Raw genomic sequence first — 21636 nt, 5'->3', positions numbered from 1 at the left:
TAGCCAAAGGTTTTCTCTCAACAAAGAGGGATTAGGCTATACCCCCAAGAAAGGCAAGGAAGGCTTTGTCACTCCCAAAGTTAACTTTGTGAAGGGCAATGGTCAGTTTTGCAATAGATGCAAGCAAGTTGGGCATATAGAGCAATATTGCAAGACTAACAAGAACAAGCAACCTAATGTATCCTCAATTAGATTTGATTCTTGCTACATGCTTGTTAAGGGTGCCAATGGTGTGAAGGCTAAGTTCATTGGTACACCAATTATGGGCCCAAAGAAGAAGGCCATTTTGGTACCAACGACCTTGGTAATTAACCTTCAAGGACCCAAGCAAGTTTGGGTACCTAAAAAGAATTGATCTTCTTTTGTAGGTCAATTATAAAGCCAGAGGAAGACATTGGGTGCTTGATAGTGGGTGCACACAACACATGACCAGTGATCCAAGAATATTCAATTCAATCAATGAAAATAAGAGCAATGGGATTGATAGTATCATATTTGGTGACAATGGCAAAGGCAAGGTCAAAGGTCTTGGTAAGATTGCAATATCCAATGACTTGAGCATTTCCAATGTGCTACTAGTAGAGAACTTGAACTTCAATCTATTATCGGTAGCTCAATTGTGTGATCTTAGTTTTAAGTGCATATTTGGTGTGGATGATGTAGAGATCATAAGTGTAGATGGCTCTAACTTGATATTCAAAGGATTTAGATATGAGAATCTATACTTGGTTGACTTCAATGCTAGAGAAGCTCAATTGTCAACATGTTTGCTCACCAAGTCTAGCATGGATTAGTTATGGCATAGAAGGCTTGGTCATGTTGGAATGAAACAATTGAACAAGTTGATCAAGCATGACTTAGTTAGAGGCTTGAAAGATGTCACATTTGAGAAGGATAAGCTATGTAGTGCATGTGAAGCTAGAAAGCAAATTGGCAACACACATCCTAAGAAGAGCATAATGAGGACATCTAAGGCATTTGAGTTGGTGCACATAGACTTGTTTGGACCAACCGCATATACTAGCATTGGTGGAAACAAATATGGTTTTGTGATTGTAGATGATTTCACTAGATACACATGGATGTTCTTTTTTGTTGACAAGAGTAATGTGTTTGCAACTTTCAAAACATTCATCAAGAGAATTCATAATGAGTTTGAAACAACCATCATGAAAGTGAGAAGTGACAATGGAAGTGAGTTCAAGAACACAAGACTGGATGATTTGTGTGATGAGTTTGGAATTAGGCATCAATTTTTGGCCAAGTATACTCCACAATCAAATGGCCTAGTTGAAAGAAAGAATAGAACCTTGATTAACATAGCTAGATCAATGTTGTGTGAGTACAATGTGAGTCCCTCATTTTGGGCTGAAGTAATCAACATGGCTTGCTATTATAGCAACTGACTCTATTGTCACCCCATGATGGAGAAGACACCTTATGAGCTATTGAATGGAAGAAAGCCGAACATAGCATACTTTAGGATTTTTTGTTGTAAATGCTACATATTGAAGAAAGGCACTAGATTGAACAAGTTTGAAAATAAATGTGATGAAGGTTTCTTGCTTGGTTACTCCACTACTAGCAAGGCATATAGAGTTTAGAATTTGGCTAGTGGTACTCTTGAGGAGGTTCATGATGTGGAATTTGATGAAACAAATGGTTTCCAAGAGGAAGATGAGAATCTAGATGATGTGAGAGGCACTCAATTAGTAAATAAAATGAAGAACATGGACATTGGTGATATAAGACCTAGAGAGGTGATTGATGTTGAGGATAACAAGAATCAAGTGCTCCCTAACTCAAATGTACAAGATAGTGGTTCTCATGATCAAAGTCAAGCAAGTGCTACTGTTGATAAAGTACAAGATCAACAACAATTGACTAGTTCATCATCTCAATCAAATACAAGCAATCAAGTGCAAGTACTCCAACCAACTAATGTTGCAAGAGATCATCCTTTGGACTCTATAATTGGTGATATTTCTATAGGTGTACAAACAAGATCTAAATTGGCATCATTTTGTGAACATTTCTCATTTGTGTCATCCATTGAACCTAAGAAGATAGATGGAGCTTTAAAGGATATTGATTGGGTTAATGCTATCCATGAAGAGCTAAACAACTTCAAGAGGAATCAAGTATGGGAGTTAGTTGAGAGACCTATGGATCATAATATAATTGGTACCAAATGGGTCTTTCAGAATAAGCAAGATCAAGATGACATAGTAATAAGGAACAAACCAAGATTAGTGGCTCAAGGTTGCACTCAAGTTGAAGGTCTTGACTTTGGAGAAACATATGCTCCGGTTGCAAGATTGGAAGCAATTAGGATCTTGTTAGCCTATGCTTGTGCCCACAACATCAAGTTGTACCAAATGGATGTGAAGAGTGCATTTCTAAATGGGTACATCAATGAGCTTGTGTATGTTGAGCAACCTCCCAGTTTTGAAGATGAAAAGAAACCCAACCATGTTTACAAGTTGAGAAAGGCTTTATATGGATTGAAACAAGCACCAAGAGCATGGTATGAGAGATTGAGGGATTTCCTACTCTCTAAGGGATTCAAGATGGGAAAGGTTGACACCACTCTCTTCACCAAGAAGCATGGAAATGACTTGTTTGTAATGCAAATCTATGTTGATGATATCATATTTGGGTCCACAAACTAAGATTTTTATGAGGAGTTTGGCAAGATGATGACAAGTGAGTTTGAGATGTCCATGATTGGTGAGCTTAGTTACTTCCTTGGTCTTCCAATCAAGCAAATGAAGAATGGCACATTTGTGTGTCAAGGCAGGTACATTAGAGACATGCTCAAGTAGTTTGGAATGAATGATGGTAAAGCTATTAGTACACCAATGGGGACAAATAGAAGCTTAGATAGTGATGCTAGTGGCAATATAGTGGATCAAAAAATGTATCGGTTTATGATTAAAAGCCTACTCTATGTGACCACATCAAGGCCGGATGTCATGTTTAGTATATGCATGTGTGCAAGATTTCAAGCCTCACCAAAAGAAAGTCATTTGAAGGCTACAAAGAGAATATTGAGGTACTTGAGGCATACACAAAATGTTGGTTTGTGATATCCCAAAGGAACAAAGTTTGAGCTAGTTGGTTACTCCGGCTAGGATTATGCGGGATGCAAGGTTGAAAGGAAGAGCACCTCGGGAATATGTCAATTGTTAGGAAGATCACTTATTTCATGGTCATTAAAGAAGCAAAATAGTGTTGCATTACCAACTGTCGAAGCCAAATACATATCCACCGGTAGTTGTTGTGCACAAATACTTTGGATGAAGGCCACTTTGAGTGACTTTGGAATCAAGTTCAAGAAAGTGCCATTGATATGTGACAATGAGAGTGCAATCAAGTTAACCAACAATCTGGTTCAACATGCAGGAATAAAGCATATTGATGTCCACCACCATTTCGTAAGAGATCACCAATAAAAAGGGGACATTTGCATTGAGAGTGTGGGCACCGAAGATCAACTTACCGATATATTCACCAAGCCATTAGATGAGAAAATGTTTTTCAAGCTAAGGAATAAGTTGAACATATTGGATTTCTCAAATATGTGTTGCTGCACCCCCCCATTATATGATATGCCTCTCCTTCGAGCAAAGCACGGTAAAATTGATTGACATGTCATTCATCCATTACTAAGGACTTGTTTAGTGCATCTAGTCATTCCTATCATGTCCTAGCCTCATTCATGAAAATCAAATGAGTTTGATGCTTGTATGGTACCACTATTGCTTGTATGCTTGAAATGATCTAGTGGTAGCATATGACATGTTTGTGAGTTTGTAAACCTAGTGTTTAATCTAGAAAATGAACTATAAGTGTTTAACTCAACATGGTGCATGATAACCCTCTTTTGGAGGTGTGAAGAAGCTTGCCCTTAGATCAAACCGAGTTAAATATTCTTTTGCAAGTGATCTAGATTGAACCAAATTGGGAAAATGGTCCTCATTTCACATGGTTTCACCTCAACCTATCTAAAATTTGAGCTCGCTTTTTGTGCTAATTGTTGACAAAGGGGGAGAGAAATTGACAAAGAAAGTAAGACAGGGGAGCAAACAAATGAAATGACATTGTAAGGGGATCAATCAAAATTGTACACAAGTAGGGGGAGCAAGCTCATAAACTTGTATGTTGCATTTGAATGTGTATTTCATATATTTGCTTGCATGGCACAAGTTTTAAATTTAAATATCCATGCTTGTGTGGTGTATGCTAGTTGTAGGTTTGAATGATGAAATGAAAAACTAGCATGCATAGGTTAAGTAACTAGACTTATGTTCATTTTATGGAAAGTAAACCCTTGCTTCTAATGTTGATCTCATGGGGTATTCTAGTTTTTGTGTATGTCTAGTTACTAACGGTGCTAAGGATAGTATATTGGTGCACTATGATTGGTATCACGCTTCAAAGGTCCATCTCTTATACCTTAGCATCATTTGGTAGACATTGTCTCCTATATTTCCTATCTAAGCATATGTGCAAGCTACAATCCAAACTCTTAGCACATATGTAGGGGGAGCAATTGCTACCATTTGGGGTTCATGAAACTTGTCCATATCCTTTTACACATGGTAAATATGCTTGGGAAAGCAACATGGATTCAATTAAAATTCAATTCATATCTTTGTGTAAGGGTTGTCATCAATTACCAAAAAGGGAGAGATTGAAAGCTCCAGTTTGGTTTTGGTGAATTGATGAAACCCTAAGTGCTAACCTAGTTTATCAAAGAAATTATGAGATAGGTAGCACTACTCCAAGTGATGAAGCAAATGAAGATCATGACATGAGGATGGTGATGGCATGGTGATGATTAAATGCTTGGACTTGGAAAAGAAGAAAGAAAAATAAAAAGCTCAAGGCAAAGGTGAATTTGGTAGGAGCTTTTTAGTTTAGTGATCGAGACACTTGGAGAGTGTGATCACATTTAGGATCAATAGCTGTACTATTAAGAGGGGTGAAACTCATATCGAAATGCGGTTATCAAAGTGCCACTAGGTGCTCTAACTCATTGCATATGCATTTAGGATCTAGTGGAAAGCTAACACCCTTGAAAATATTTGTGAAAATATGCTAACACACATGCACAAGGTGATACACTTGGTGGTTAGCACATTTGAGCAAGGGTGGAGATGTTGGTGAAATGAAGGAGGTGATAGTCACTGAGAAACAGTGACCGGACGCTGGGTCACACAGTGACCGAACTCTGACCCAGAGTCCGGTCAGTAGTGCGCAGTGAAGGCCACCATCGGTCTCCTAACTAGACGTAGGTGACCAAACTCTAGCTAACTACTATTCAACATCCAGTCCTGCTGATGTGGCGGCGCACAGAGGATACGATGAGTGACCGGACGCGTCCGGTCGTGAATGGAACCGAAACGATCAGATGCCAGTGTTTGAGCGTTCGGTCACTTCAAGCAGCACGTCCGGTCGTGACTTAAGTGCGCTAATGACCGTTGAGATTGGGCGATCAATATTTGATGTTAGGGACACATGGTGAAAATATGTGGACCAGACGTTGGGGTCCTACGTCCGATCAAACCAACCTATGCGTCCGGTCACCCCAAGTTTTCAGAGGACAGAGGAGCCAACGACTCTATTCGTGGGGGCTCTCTATTTAAGCCCCATGGCCAGCTCAAGCTCACTCTCTTGACCATTTGCATTGAAATAGCAACCTTGTGAGCTTAGACAAAGTCCTCCCACTCATCTCCATCATTGATTCATCATCTTTGTGAGATTGGGAGAGAATCCAAGTGCATTGCTTGAGTGATTGCATCTAGAGGCACTTGGTGTTCGTGTTTCACTGCCGGATTCGCTTGTTGCTCTTGGTGGTTGCCACCACCTAGATAGCTTGGTGCAGTAGAGGAGGATTGGCACAAGTTGGTGATTGTTCGTGGCCATGTCCGGTGATTGTGAGGGGACTTGAGCCTTCCCTGACGGAGTGCCGAAAGGTAACCCTAGTGGATTGCTCATGTTATTGAGTTACCTCACTTGTGGGTAGGTTCTTGCAGTGTCCTATTGTGTGTATGAGGTTCATGCAACACCTCTTAGCCACCGAACCACCAAGTGTTAGTCGACACAATAGGGACGTAGCATGTTGGCAAGCACGTAAACCTCGGGAGAAAATTGATTGTCTCTTGCTCTTTGGTATTCTCCCAGTGATTGAGTTAGTATTCATCTTGTGATTGGTTCACTCCTCTACACAGTGGTATAATCATCTTACTTACTCATTTATATGCCCGCAAACTAGTTGTAGCAAGCTCTTTAGTGTAGCTAGAATTGAGAGCTTGCTTTGTAGCTTAAGTTCATCTAGTGGAGCTCTTTAGTGTAGCAAGTGTGAGAGCTCTTAGTGAGTAGTAACTTAGTAAATTGTTTGTATAGTGATCCTAGTAACTAGAATTGTTGGATAGGTGGCTTGCAACCCTTGTAGAGCTAGAGCAAGTTAGCTTTTCGCTATTTGTTAATACTAATCAAATTGCTCTAGTTGGTTTGTAGATTTTTAAATAGGCTATTCACCCCCCCTCTAGCCATATTAGGACCTTTCAACGGGGCATGTGTTTTGGGGTACCCACCTAGGATACATTAGTTCACGAATCGCCATGTAATACCGTATGACTTGGCTATGATGTATCACCATAGTAAGAACTAGAATATGAAAGATGGTAAAATGGTTCTGATTGCTTACCACATGCTTGAAAGTAGCATAGGTGCTTACATAGAATGGTTAGTTAATGAACTAATGATGATTGCTAATAAAATTGAATATAAGGATGCGCGTTTAGTAATGCTTCCATAGATGCAACAACCCACAAGACAAATAAGCCTTGCATATCCTTGGAGTTTTTTTATTTCCCCCCTATCGGGTAAGTCTTGCTGAGTACAATTGAGTACTCAGGGTTTGTTCTACCCTGTTGTAGGTGACGGGAACATGTGGAGCTGACACTTGTGTGTGGAAACCTCCTGGTGGGCTAAGCGAGGATTTCCTTAATATTACGGACGTAGAGTTTATTTGAATCTTCCACCCAAAATGTTTTACAATGGAAAAACTTATAGCCTGTTATGATATATATAACGGATCATCATGTTAATGTTTAACTTGTCATTAAATGATTTTATTTCTGCTTAAACTCTTATAACATGGTTATATTCCACTGTTATAAATAATAAATATTATACTCCGATGATGCATGGAAAGTGTTGTAAGAAATGTCTAAAATGTTGTAAGCTTTATTCTCCCATTTATGATCTTGTTGAAAAATGTAGATTTTTTGGTTCTTCCATAGGGTGTGCTCGACAGAACTGCCTGATGTAGCTCACCTTCGAGGTGCTTAGTGTCTAGTGGAAGACAATCGCCTCCATAAGTGTATTATTTTGGGCGGTTTTGCCACAGGTGGTATCAGAGCATAAATAAGGAAATAAAGCATCAAGATCCTTTTCTAAATTAAAAATTTGACAACCTATTTTTGCCAAAAGTTAGGGCATTTAACTATGAAGTATATAAGTAGCCCTATTGCTATAGTTAAGCATCTGGAATAGGTTTAACTAGGTTTTCTCTGGTAGACTGACTCTCGCGTAGTATATGATCTTTAAGTCAGTTGCGCTAGTAATGCCTTAGGCATCATGACCGTATTGCTGGTAGATGCGCCCTTCATAGATGTCACACGTGTCGTATTGTGCACGACTGACCCACCCATATTCTAGAGTTATTACTGCACTGTGACTTCGTTCTCTATGTTTGCCTATGGTTCACGTCTGTTGTGACCCATGTCTCCTCATACTCTTTTCTATGCTCTTGTTGGACCCTTGCCATGCAGCCGCATTAGTCATTAATGGCCTCGAACATCGCTCACCTTGAATGCATGAAAAATTCGGTCGATTCATTTGTAGTGGCCCACGCTAGAACAAAGGGTGGACTGTGCCAGGACCACTGACCGTTCTGCCATTATAAGTAGAGCCTAGCCTAGCCATTGGTACCACTACCTAGTGCACTCCAGCTCGCCTAGCTTTTTCTTTTGAGCAAGCTTTTCGCTCAATCCTTCCTTGCAACCACCCACCAGGGATGGTAGGAGCCTAGGTTAGTAGTTATTGCCTGAACACTGTGGGTTTTCCCAAAATTCTATATGCCACCCTACAAAAGCTCAGAGTCAAAGATCATCCTAAGTATGAGGGCTGTGAGTATGAAAAGCATGGCACTGAGCGGTGTGAAGTTACCATCTATATTGGGAAGAGTGAGGAGTTCCCGACATCACTGAAGCCTGGAATGTGATCACAACCGGGTTTTGCTTTGTCGACACCTACCAAGTTGTGGCCCGCAAAGCCTTGCGGTACCTTTGCCAGATCTATGAAGAGCCCATTGCTTGTACCCCCATGAGGTTCTTTCCACCTTTGGAAAAGAATTGATGGGCATGGAGGGCTCGCATGGAGGCTTTGCAAGGGTGGGATACGTAAGAAGACAGTCCAACTGTGGTGCACTTGACCACGTACATGTTTGCTCTGGATGAGCAGTATGACCGGCAAGCCTCAAAACTAGGGAAGTGCCTCTGACAAGCCGAAGAAGCCAAGATCTTCTCTAGGATGCTCTAGGTGCAGCTTGCTAATGTGCATGCCAGTATGGCAGCCGTAGACAGTCAGGAGACTGCCATGTCGGAAGCCCTAAAGGAGGCTAAGGATCAACATGCCCATCAGTTGGGAGAGGCCTATCTTGTCACCAGGGCCAAGCGTAAGATGTTGGCCACTGAAAGATAGGATCCTTTGATCTTGGAGGGAATCCATGTCCACCCGCCGAAAATAAGGAGAACCGGTCTTACAGTACCGCCAGCACCCCACCCTCGGAAGTGTTAGAAGTAGAGCCCTTGCTTCCCCTCACTCAGCCACTGCCAAGAGAGGAGGCAAATCCATAGCCAGGGTGGTAGAAGGATCCACTAAGCCTAGGAATGAAGATGTGTGGTCCGACAAAGTAGATTAGTTGCCTTGGGAAGATGTACCCATAGTTAGTGGTGTCCTTTGTCGCTGTCCTCCAGTATTATAATCTTTCCATTGTATTTTGTTCGTAGTTGTTGAGATCATCCAATCATAGGAAAGGTGAACAATGTGTGGAGAATAGGAGAGTGAGTGCCTATATGTTGTACTAGCATAAGGACGTTTGTGAATGTGCATTTTATTTATTTTGCTGTGTCTATTGTGTTCATCTATCCTTAGGTCTTGTTAGACGTGCTTAGGGTTTTTCAAGGGCGACACTTAGTGGGTTGCAAGAGGGTCACCATTCAGATACCAGCAAATCGACCATGATGGGATGACATAGGACACTGTATCAACAAATTATGGATGTCCTAGCAGAGCACTTGAATCTCTTTAAATCAAATCCATTGCAGAATTTGAATTCCTTGTCCCTTGTTGTGTAAGGAACCCTTGTTGTCTGAATCTATGACCCCACTATTTTTCACTGTGTGTAAGTTGACAAAGTGGCCTGGTTAATAGCTTATGGTGCCGCGACGAAACCAAGGGCCCCTATGGAATAGCTGCCATAGGGTGACGCTGTTTGGCACATGCTGGTATCGAGGTTGTTGACTAGTACCTTTGCTAGGTTACACCACTGTACCACTCTTGATACAAAATATTTTTCTTGGAAATATTTGGGCATTCAAACGGGAAATCCACAACGGGTTGATGAAATAGTGTTCTATCAAAGTAAACAAGAGAATGTGATTTTGGAGGAAGCATGCATGTCGTGATCTCAGTTCATACAAAAGGTTGGCGCATATTGTCAACACGGATGGGAAGGAAAAGAAGAGCAACAAGGAAAAGTTAGCCTCGGGTAGTAGGAAGTGATTGGAAAAGCCTAAGTGGATGTCATGTCCCAAGCACTGTGCCCAGCTCGCCTACACTACGCACGCCAGGTCACTATTGTCATGTTCCCTACGGACGTTGTTCGTGTCAGGGGCCACTAGCTCCCTGTCCTCGTGTAACCACGACATTACGTCACATCCACCGTACTCGTACACTATGTGTTTACCCCTTTTTCCTGGCATCCTATCGGCTCTTGATCCTCGCCCTCGTCCTCGTACCAAACCCCCTCCTATTTTCCTCTTTTGGGGACATGACTGCCCGCATGCCTCCCTCGTTGAGCGAGCCCCTCTCCTCTCCTTTTTCCTCCCTCCACTCAAGCTCGCATAAGGAGTGCATCGTGGCTGACTTTATCCCCATAGCGTGAACCGACAGTGTCTCCCACCCACGCTGTCTCCACTTCCAGTGCACTATGCCCCACCTCCGTTCACCACTATAAGATGCCCTTGGTCCTTGTGCTCCTTCTTCGTCCCCATCCACTCGAATTCGAAGCAGAGCTATGAGATCCAGACGTCATTCAAGGAACTAGGTTCGTCAGTCAAAGGTGATTTTGTAATCTGAGAAGAAGAAGGGATCTGGTTTATGTCGAAGAAGTTCAAGTCTACCTTTGGTTAGTTTGGTCTCAGGGTTCATGATGTTTGAGTTCTTAATCTCATGTTTCTAGATTTGTTGGACATACGCCATGTTTTGGATAATCATTTTCTTGTTGTTTTTCCATTGCCCTCATCTATCCTAACTTCTGTATTAAGCCTTGGTTGTACTAGGTTGCTCTTAACCATGTATCCCTAAATCCCCGCGTGGTTTAGTATTCTAAGTCGTGTAATCTTTTGTGTAATTTTATATCTACGAAGTGTAATCGCGTTGTCTCCTTTTTGGTTCTTGCTCTGAATCTCGGGACTAGATTCTTTTTAAGGGGGGTTGGTTGTAACACCTCTGGTGTTATGAGCTCGCTAAGCATTGAGATTATGGCTTGAGAGATAGATCTAATAATATAGTGAGTTCCTTTACTTAGCGTAAAGAGGTGGTGATGAAAACTCCTAACAAAAAGAATAGAATGAGTTGTGTTAATTATTGGCAGGAAAACATTTTCTATGAACAACGACTAATTATAACTGGAGTATAGTGTGGAAATAAATATTTGAGGGCAAGTTACGTACCTGGGCATGCAATTTTAAATCCTGGAGAATAATAATATCAGCTAGTATTTTTGGGAAGCTCAGAAATCAAATTGAAATTAAATACACTCTTCACGGTTAAGTCAGCAAACAAACAATTTAAGTTTAAAGTGCTATCTTTGGTAAATTATTTAGTGGAACATACTTAAATAGTGCTTTAATATTTTGTTCCTACGAGTTAGTATGTAGTATGGGCTAGGTCATGGTACAATTGTTAGTTGAACTGGCAAGGTTTAGACCATTTAAAAATTACGGCAAAAGCGCTAAAGGTTGTTAGTTCTAACCAAGTCTTTACTCTGTTCAAGTCAAAAAAGAATTGTAGACAATGCCATTGTGGCATTTAAAATTCAACAAAAATGATTAAGCCCTAGATCCATGTTCTTGCAATATTGGTTGTGTCAAAGTGTGTACATGAGCATGGTGTAGGACAAAGTTGTGTTGGAGATCATGTTGCTCTCGTAAAAATTAACCAAACTTCGTTAGAACGTGTTGTAACCACGTTGTTGGCGCTCTGTTCACGAATGGGCACTCCAGCGATGAACCCAAGTTGGCATCCTTGTATCTCCCTCTCTGCTCACTCTCTAGACGTGAGGTTTGCTTTGTTAGATGGGTGTTAGTATCAACATTAGGTTAGGGGAATTAGTTGAGCCTCGATCGTGATTGTTAGTGGCTTTTGCTTTGCTTTAAAATGCATGCACATCACCAGTTCATACCTCTTGGCCCGAGTTCACGGACACTGTGCGCGTGGGCGCTACTAGCGCTGGGCTCAGGCCTTGGCTGGGCTGCTACTGCTGGCTAGCTCATGCGCTCGGGTCATGCCGCGCAGCGCCTTGGCCTCGCGTTGGCCGGCTCTGGTCAGCTGTGGCTAGGTTTCCACTGGCGCGACGTGAGCACACCACCCTTTGGCTGCCGAGCCATGCACGAAGTCGAGCCATGGCTGCGGCCATCGTGCTAGGTCAGCATGGCAGTCGCCTTGCCCTCCAATTCGTCTACCTCACCGAGCCGTGTGTCTTGGTCATAGCCGCGCTCTCGTGCGCACACGCTCTCGGCCATGCACATCACCTACCGCTGTGCCGCTGCTGTGTCTCGTGGCGCGATCCTAGCCGCTCATCCCATCTACCTCTGCTACCCCAATTGCGTGTACCACCCCACCTATGAGATAGGGAGGAGAGGACAGGTTGTGTATATCAGTAGTGCCACGCCAGCACATGGTCGAAGTCGATGTCGCATTCGAGGCACCACACTCTTCTCTCATTCAATTTGCCTAGCTCAAGGCTTCTTGCTGACACGAAAATTTTGTCTTGTGCCGAGGGCACATGAGCAAGCTGGAAGGCTCCGCTCGATGGAGCTAGAGATCCACCGAGCTTCAGCGCAGGGGTGGTCGATCCTGCACACTCCTCCCGAGACATGACAGTTAATTTGACCCTACAATTGACAAGGAGAGAAAGTTTATTAGTAATTTAGGGCGAAACATGCTGGTGTTGCCAGACAGTCCTGAATGAGCAGCTCTAAGAGCCGATATGAAAGGAGATCGACTAAATAGTCGATTCCAGCATATTCATAAGAATAATTCAGTTAGAGCTCATGGGGTTGTATAAAAAGAATCGGTTATCGTTCAGGATGAATATTATTTAGACAAATATCGGTCAATGGCAATAAGATGCCAACAGTAATTAGTTTATACTGAGCTAATGACTGCAAGTAACTGAACCCCTTTATAAAAGAAATAGATCATCATCATTCAACCATTTAATAGAGATAAATCTAGTGAACATATTAGATCTCATCTATCGCTATGACTAGTGGGGCATGCGGCAGAATCATGCAGGCCGTAGAAACAACAATAGACTCGACGACCCTAACTTATTACTAATATCAGTGGGGCATGAGGCAGAATCATATAGGCCATAATACAATAATAAGATCATGGGGGCTAACACATCTTTCAACCTATCACTACTTCAACGGTCTCATGATGTAAATTATTCGTGAAAGCACTCGATATCGGGTAAAACAGCCAATTCAGACATAGCGCACAGTTAAGATCATGCCCTCTCAGAAACAGATCTATCAAATAACGATCCCCACTCCACGGTGCTAATAGTGGGGTGTGAGGCAGAATCACACAGGCCATGATAACGGGCCATGGAACGGTTTTCGCTAGCCAATAGATCTACTCAAGATCAGACACGTCTTAACCGCAAGCTATGCACGATTAAGATTGATATAAAACAGCCGATAAAATATAACTCAACTTTTAAAGTGCAGATTAGATCAAATTTAGATTAACAAAAGATGGGTTAAACAAGATATAAGACTGATCTAGATCAATCCCGATCGGGCGAAGTGATATTGCTGTAATTAAATAAATAATGAAAGCAATAAGCAATGTCGGTAACTTAATGAATCTATCCAAAGGAATGCCACCCTTAGATAAAGCTAATAACTTGACCTTAATCTAGTTCAAGCAGTGGAGGTCGACCGGATCAATGCAGCCTTACTTAAACTAGACAAGAGTTAATAACTAACTTATACCAGAGTCACAGTGGACGTCGACCGGATCGATGCAGCTGTACGAATAGAGGTATAAGCCATGACGGTACTTACAGACAAGCAGTGGAGGTTGACCAGATCGATGCAGCCGTACTTGCTGAAGAACTCACCGAGATCTACTCTACTCCTACTCCTAAGGTGTGGCCGGAGCCAAAAAATATAAGTAACTTATATTTGATTGATTGTGTGTCTTTTATAATAGTCGGGGTTTGATATTTATACCCGGAACCCTCGCATGACTCCTATCTAAGCACGACTCACCATAATCTTTAGCCCTAGAGAAGACATTCCTAATTTAAGATAACTTGGACTCTAATCTTCCCCTTTTTGTAGAGTCCAACATGCTTTGTCCTGGCGCCGATTGTAGCCTTTGTCGTTATCTGCTGGCGCTACCTGAAGAAAGTCGATTTTAGTGTTGCATTCGAATCAGTTGGTTCCGATATGCATGCAATTGATTCCTTGATGGTATGATCTTGGGAGCTTTCGAGTCCCTGCAACTCTTCTTCCAAATTTTGGTGTAAACACATGCCCCCCAATTTTGTGAAAGATTACTACCAGTGATTGGTCATTTTCTTATCTAGGAGTCTACTAGATATGGTGCAGCACACTATACTTGCTTTTTTAGAATACAAAAATTGTCTATTTAGGAAGACATTGTTGCCTAACGAATGAAACTTAAATTGCCTAAGAAAATGCAGCTAGTGTTAGGTTTTATGGAGGTGTCAATAATTAGCATTTAGAGCTGAATAATTAGCAATTACACATTCTTTAGCACGGTGTAAGTACTTGTGCCTTAGCCTAATTATTTATCACTTTACAATCACCCTCTCACAGCTCACAATTAGAGGTAGAAGATGAACTTGAGCACAGAATGCAGCACGAGCACACCTCTGCTGGAGTGCTGGTGCAGCAAATTATACTGCTTTCCATTGCTAAACAAGCTATAACCACATTTAGTGCACCTACAACTACTATAGCCACTACTAGCTACAGTTGGGCAGTATCGGGCTGAGATCGGCCACTACTACCATACTGATGTCATGCTGTTACTGTAGATAGAGAATGCAGGAAAGGTGACCTGCAGCCAAGGTGGAGTGTGCAGCAGGCTAGATGAAAAAGTGTAGAGCAATACAGTACCACCGAAATTTGTGCATGTAAATTTAGTTAAGCAATTTGATATCATTCAGGCAAGTTATTAGTAATTTGGTGGCAATTTTATTTGTGTCCAACAAAAAAAATGTGCCTATAATCTCTACTCTTTTTACTGTCAAGTGTTACTCCGTGCTCTAAGTGATTTAACCATGCGCAGGTGACTAGGGGAAGCCTGAGATTCCATTTTCTCGAGTAGGGAAGTGCAGATTGGGAGTGGGGGTGCTGACTAATGCATGTGACATATTGTTGTTCACAGATCATTCTTTTTTTCTACTGTTATGATGATCCTTTCTATTCTGCTCAATCATTGAATTAGTCTGCCTTTTGTTAAAAAACTAGTTATTGATATCATCACCCTGCCTCTGTTTGATATGCATTTTTGCAAATAAACCGGGGTTGGGGGTGGGGCTGTGGGTTGCAAATGAACACAGACACTATACTTGCTTTCTCATAATACCAAAATTGTCTAATTAGGAAGATATTGTTGCCTAATGAATGACACTTGAATTGCCTAGGAAAATTAAATCCACTACAATATTACTAGCAGCAACCTGCTCATCACCAATAGAAGCTTCAGGAACATAAGCATCATTTTTTTATCCCCTACCAACAAGAAATTTTGGACACATGTTATCTTTTTTTTAACATGCAGGAATGTAGGCCATGTACAGAGAAGCAAGATGCGGGTCAGTATAGAGAAGATGTGCAAATGTGTAGGACTAGATATGTAGTGTTGTGCTTTTCGAAAAACTGCAGATGCAAATGTATTCTTTTCTGAGATGTGTTCTTTTTTCTGAAAACATTGCCTTTTTTTGAACCTATATATGTAGTACCTAAAAGCATCCGTCTGGATCTTAATTGCCTTTTTTTTTTAACAAATGTGTGGTCAGTATCTGATTCTGGTCACATCCCACAAAAAAACAAACGCTAATTAGTATCCTTGCTAAAAAGGGAATAGAATAATTGCACTTTTACCAAAAAAAAAAAAGAAAGATCATGCGATAAGCCAAATTACGGCCGGCCGTAATTTAGCCGCTTCCTATTTATTAATCAATTAGCCAGCTAGGTGGCTAGGTAGTGGTACATGCAACATCGTACCTTTACGGCAGTCTACATCCTGTCAAGAATCAAAGCATCCACACGTGGGGACCATGCACCCTTCGTTTTTTTGTTCATCACGCGTGGTTGGTTCTTCGTCTCCTCGCACTCACAATGCTTTCTGTGCTCCACAATGCTACTATTTACCATTAGGCCCTTATTTAGTTTCTCCTAAATTTCCAACTTTAACACTATACAAAAAGAAACATCAATTTTGCGGTACATGTATAGAATATTAAAAGTAAACGAAATTAAAAACTAATTATACAGTTTGGTTGTACTTTACGAGACGAACATTTTGAGTTTAATTAGTCAACGGTTGGACAATTAGTACCAAATACAAACGAATGATACAGTAACGCTACAGTGCATTATGCCAACTTTGCATATCCAAAATTTGAAAACGAAATACAGCCTAGCTCCAAATAAAAATCTAACCAATCATTTACCTCTCCTCTCTCAGGATCCTCTGCTCCACCCTGTGCTCTGTGCTCTGTGCTCCCGTTTTTCTTCGTCCCCATCCTTCACTCTGCTCTTCCTCGTCGATCCGCGGCGCCCTGCTGGACACGCACAAGCGGGCGCGGAGGCGCGAGGCGGCGGGTCCGAGCGCCAAGCGAGCCAAGGGCGGGGCACACGCGCGGGGGCGTAGCCCGGCCTCCTCCGCGGAGGCGCGAGCCAACGACGGCGAGCCGGGAGCCCGAGCGCGGTGAGGAGGCACGGTCCGATGAGGCGTGTGCCAGGCGAGCCAGGGGCGGCGCGCACGCGCGGGGGCGCAGCCCGGCTTCCTCCGAGGAGGCGCGAGCCGACGATGGTTAGGCGACGGGCCGAGCGCGGCGAGCAGGCGCGGACCGACAAGGACAGCGGCGCGGAGGGTGTCGAGCCACGACTTGAGCTTCGCGGCGGGTAGGACGGCGCGGCGCGGCTGGTCCGCGACGGCCGCGGTGCGGACGGCGGGGAGATGCAGAGGGACCGGAGCGAAGGGAGAGAAAGGAACCGCGTATGGTGGTGTGGCGGCGCTTGGCGTCGACGGCGAGAAGGAAGTCACGAGCTCCGTCCAGGGATGGCGGAGCCAGCTCCGCCGTGTCTACACCCCCATCCCCGTTGTCGGCCATGGATGCGCGACTACCGCTCCAAGGATGCGCGCGAGGCTCCGCGGCGGCGCGAGGTCCCGCTGGCGGCGCCGGGCGAGCGGGCCGCACGCCATCTACGAGCGGCCTGCGCAGATGGCGAGGGTCAGGCGCACGGGATCTACACCGGTGGCGAGGGTCAGGCGCACGGGATCTGCACCGGAGAGATGGAAACGAACATGACCTTCCCAACGCCAAAAATTGCAGTTTCTTCGGCCTCGATTCCATTGTAGACGTCGAGTGTATTTTAGAGTCGGTTTCTTGTAAATGGCCTTTTTACATATTTACCATTATTACGATCGTCACTTATAGGAATCGTACTCTTAGAATGACGCTTACAAATTTAGCTGTTTTAGTTCGCGCTTCTTTCATTTTTACCACTTTCGCCTATGTGACACGTCAGCTCGTGCTGACACGCTGGCACCGACACGGGAAATGACCCCACTGCCCCGTCCATCTTTCCCTTGCTCCGTCCGTCCGTCCCTGGCTCCCTGCATGCGTCCGTCCCTGAAAAAAATGTGTTTAAAGTACAAAAACAGTAATATTAGATTTGTGTTTAGAAATACTTTCTAATGATACTTTTGTTGACACAAATTATTATATATTACAAGAGAAATTAACGGCCAAAGTGTGATTTTGATGACGACATCCACATAAGTCAAATCTCGCTTTCTATTTTGAGATGTAGGCCGAGGAGCCGGAGTCGCAAAAGCGTGACTTCTTTCGGCTTCTCACAAATTCGACGTAAAATGTTACAAAACTATTGTTGGAGCCGTTTTTGCCAAATGTTTTTTCAAAATGACTTTGGCTCCACTAAAAAATCTTATCCACTCCCTCCATCTCATTCTCATAGTAGTTGACCTTCTAGTCTTCCATATGCCCTAAATTAGTTATCATTCGTATTTTTCAACGCAACTTTGTCTTTTCCAATATATCTTTATTTCTATTTCTCTCTTTCTCATCTGTGCAACTCCTCTTGATTCCTATGCCCAGAGCTAAAACGTCATCTATGGAGTATATCATAACACAAGTCCAGTTTTAGTGGGTGTTTGGGTGTTTCATCCCAATGGTTAGATTCCTTTCTTTAATTTTGCTTGTTTGTTTTTGTTTCTCTCTTTTTTCTTCTGTTTTCAGTTTATAATGGAGAGAGAGAGAGTGTGTGTATGTATATATATATATATATATATATATATATATATATATATATATATATATATATATATATATATATATATATATATATAGAACCACTACCCTACGGCTGGCTACAGGATAGTTTATTTTGTAGCCGAGCCCAAACTGTGGACGCGGACCGACCGGCAACGTCCCACCAGCCCCAGGAAAGCCGTTGCATGCATGGCTTAATTATTAGCCGGCAACATGTCCCCTAAATCACCGCCCATAAACACCGCCGCTAAGCGCCGTTGTATATTTTACTGACCACAAAACCACCGTGCCACTCTATTGGCTTCGTCCTCCGCCCGGCTGATCCCGTCCGAATGGGCGATAGCAACGGCGGCGGGGCCTGGTGCTTTCATCGTCAGTACCGGCGACACCTTCATCACAGCTCGTTGACTGCTGGGCGCCATGGCCTGGTAACCAACTTGCCATAGCATTAGCACGGCAGCTGCAGTGGCCCTTCTCACCTTCCTCTTTGCGTTTTGCAGATCCATGGTTCTGCAAGGTCAGTCAACGAGCAATGCAATGCCATAGCAGAAATTCGGCATCTGCATGCAGATTCAGCATCCTCCTTGATTTGTTCTGCTAGCTATCTCCGGTCTCACGCTCCGATCCATGCTATTCTTTTTAGGTCAAAATTTTTTGCCGTCATGCAGAGGCGATTTAGTTCGTCATTCTTTACCAGATCAACAGCTGCTGTTTGCAAGCTTGCCGCTGTGCATTGGGGGTTCATCTTCATGTTGGCAAGCCATATATATCTCTTGAATGACGATTTTCCATAGTTTGTTTAGCCCCTGAACAATGTGAAATGTTAATGATCAATGTGTAATCCAAAGCCATGAGAGAACCCCTTTTCTCTCTCAAATTTTGGATGCAAATACATTTTATTGATATTCCTACGTGTTCCTTGTTGGAATGTCAACCTCTAACTTGATTTTTCGCTGCATGTATGTCCAGGCTGCTTGATTTTTTCGCTGCATGTATGTTCAGATTGGTTTCTCTACTGTGGAACTTGTTAAATACCAACTATCTTTCACTACCATACAATTCAATAATTTGCAGAAATCTCGTAAATAGATTATGTAACTACATGGTCAGAAATATATTTTAGTAAATCAATTTAAAAGTTTCTCGTGAATCATACTACAAGGGTTAGAAAGGCATAGATTCTAGTAAATATTTTTCAAAAATCTAGTAAATAGAATATCGTAACTTCCAGGGGCAGAAAGGCATAGCTTCTAGTAACAATTTGCAAATCTAGTAAACATATTATGGTAACTAATCTAAGGAGGCATCATATATTCTAGTAAATCATTTAAAAATAATAACAAGATTATGGCATTGTGAATCAGACAGAATATCGTAACTACTCAATCATAGTTACTACAATGATCCTTTCCAGTTCTATCGAATATTTCATGGTAAAATTAATCTCATATTTCATGATAAATTCCCGTCGTACAAATTCCTATCCTAATTATCATCTCGAGACATTCAAAACACAGTAACTATTTTCATCGTAAAATGATCTAGATGTTATAGTAACCGGTTAACAGAAACCATTTGACGTCAATTTGTGGTAAATTTCCGTGCTAATTATCGTAACAAGATCATTTGCATTCGCCTGGAACATTTGCGTGCTAATTATAGTAACTAGAATATATTTTCTACTTTTTTTGTGGACAAGGTATATTGGAGTAGTATTATCGCAACAAGAACATTTGCGCCTGGACAAATTAAGCGTGCTAATTATAGTAACTTGCAAGGTTCAAAATTTTTTATAGCAACTTGCATGCAGCGTGCTAATTATAGTAACTTGCATGCATGAAGCGCTCTACCAGTAATCATGGCCTGTAATTTGCATGCATGCCGCAAGGTTGAATTACCGAAATCACCGTGAGCTAATTACGTGGGCGTGGCTCGGATTAATGCGCATCGGACCAGGAGGCAGAAGCGCACCAGCCATGCAAGCGCCTGGACCCGAATCATGGATGGTGCGTCTGTTCGACCTGGCTACAGAATAAACTATTCTGTAGCCGGCTACTGAATAGCCTCTCCATATATATATATATATATATATATATATATATATATATATAGAGAGAGAGAGAGAGAGAGAGAGAGAGAGAGAGAGAGAGAGAGAGAGCAGAGAGAGAGATGAGAGAGAGAGAGAGAGAGAGAGAGAGAGAGAGAGAGAGAGAGAGAGAGAGAGCCAGGGACTCAGTCGCCTCCTGTTTCATCCTAAGTCCGTAACTATTTGGATCTTGCGATGCAAAGGGTTATGCCTTTTTTTAGCAAAACGATCCTCAAGCTAAAAGCCGCTGGACAAAGATTAAACCAGAATGCTCTCATTGATGAGGACCAGGCGCTCAGTTTGTCGAGCAACTGCTCCCCGTGCTAAACTAGCTTGGTTAGTTGGTTGCTGGTTTTTCTTTGCTCTTTGTACTTCCTCTTCTCAGTTGTGCATTCGGATTCTAGTGACAACTGAAGCTTGATGAATACGTAGTACACGCCACAAACTCCTCGAGCTCTTGTTTGTGGCAAAGCCGGGCATGCCGCCGAAGCCGCTGAAGCCCGGGGAGCCGCCGCCGAAGAGGGGCATGCTGCCGATGCTGCCGCCGCCGGGGAAGAACAACCCAGGGAGGCTACTGCCGCTGCCGGGAAGGCTGAACCCGGGAATGCTGCTGCCGCCGGAGGTGCCGGGGACGCGCCGCCGCCGAGGCGGTCGAAGGGCGGGAAGGTCTGCGGCTGCACCACCGCGTCGTTGTCCGCCTTCTTCTCCGTCGTCGTCGTCTTGATGTTCCTCGCCTTGGCGGTCATATCCAGGGCCAGCAGAGCTGCCGCCGCCGCCGCCATCGTCTTGGAAGACCTCGCCATCGTGCTCTCGGCTCTCTCTTCTTGCCTGCCTGCTCGCTCTTGTTGCTCTCTCTTTCTCTTACTGTGCCTGCTGCTGTGGTGTGTGGTAGTGAGAGAGAAGTGGCGAGGTAGGTGCTTTATAGCGGGGGAGGCGGGCGGGCCGGTGGGGGGCATTGAAGGCGGCGCAACGCAGCGCGCTCATCGGCTGGGTCGCATGCAGGGAGCTAGGGACGGACAGACGTAGCAAGGGAAAGATGGCCGGGGGCAGCGGGGTCATTTCCCGTGCCGGTGCCAGAGTGTCAGCACGAGCTGGCGTGCCACATAGGCGAAAGTGGTAAAAATGAAAGGAGCGCGAACTAAAACGGCTAAATTTATAAGCGTCATTCTAAGAGTGCGATTCCTGTAAGTGGCGATCATAATAATGGTAAATATGTAAAAAGCCCCTTGTAATTCCCCACTCTTTGTTCACTAAATATAGTGGCACGTCAGTAAAAATTAATAAATAGGGAAGTAGTAAATAATTATATAAACTATGATAGAGTCGTATTGAGAGTGCCCTAACACAAGTCAGCTTACTTAGGCTGTGTTTAGTTTGCGAAATTTAGAAATTTAGCTACGGTAGC

General features: G+C 43.1%; 1 pseudogene; it reads right to left on the bottom strand.

Moving 5' to 3' along the window:
* Nucleotides 1–20612: 20612 nt before the first annotated feature.
* On the bottom strand, nucleotides 20613–21081 carry LOC136526057 (MFS18 protein-like; annotated as a pseudogene).
* Nucleotides 21082–21636: the final 555 nt, after the last annotated feature.

The sequence above is a fragment of the Miscanthus floridulus genome, chromosome 19, assembly GCF_019320115.1.
Source record: "Miscanthus floridulus cultivar M001 chromosome 19, ASM1932011v1, whole genome shotgun sequence".
Classification (NCBI taxonomy): Eukaryota; Viridiplantae; Streptophyta; class Magnoliopsida; order Poales; family Poaceae; genus Miscanthus; species Miscanthus floridulus.
The sequence above is the reverse complement of the archived record's forward strand: the minus strand, read 5'-3'. Positions and strand labels throughout refer to the sequence as shown.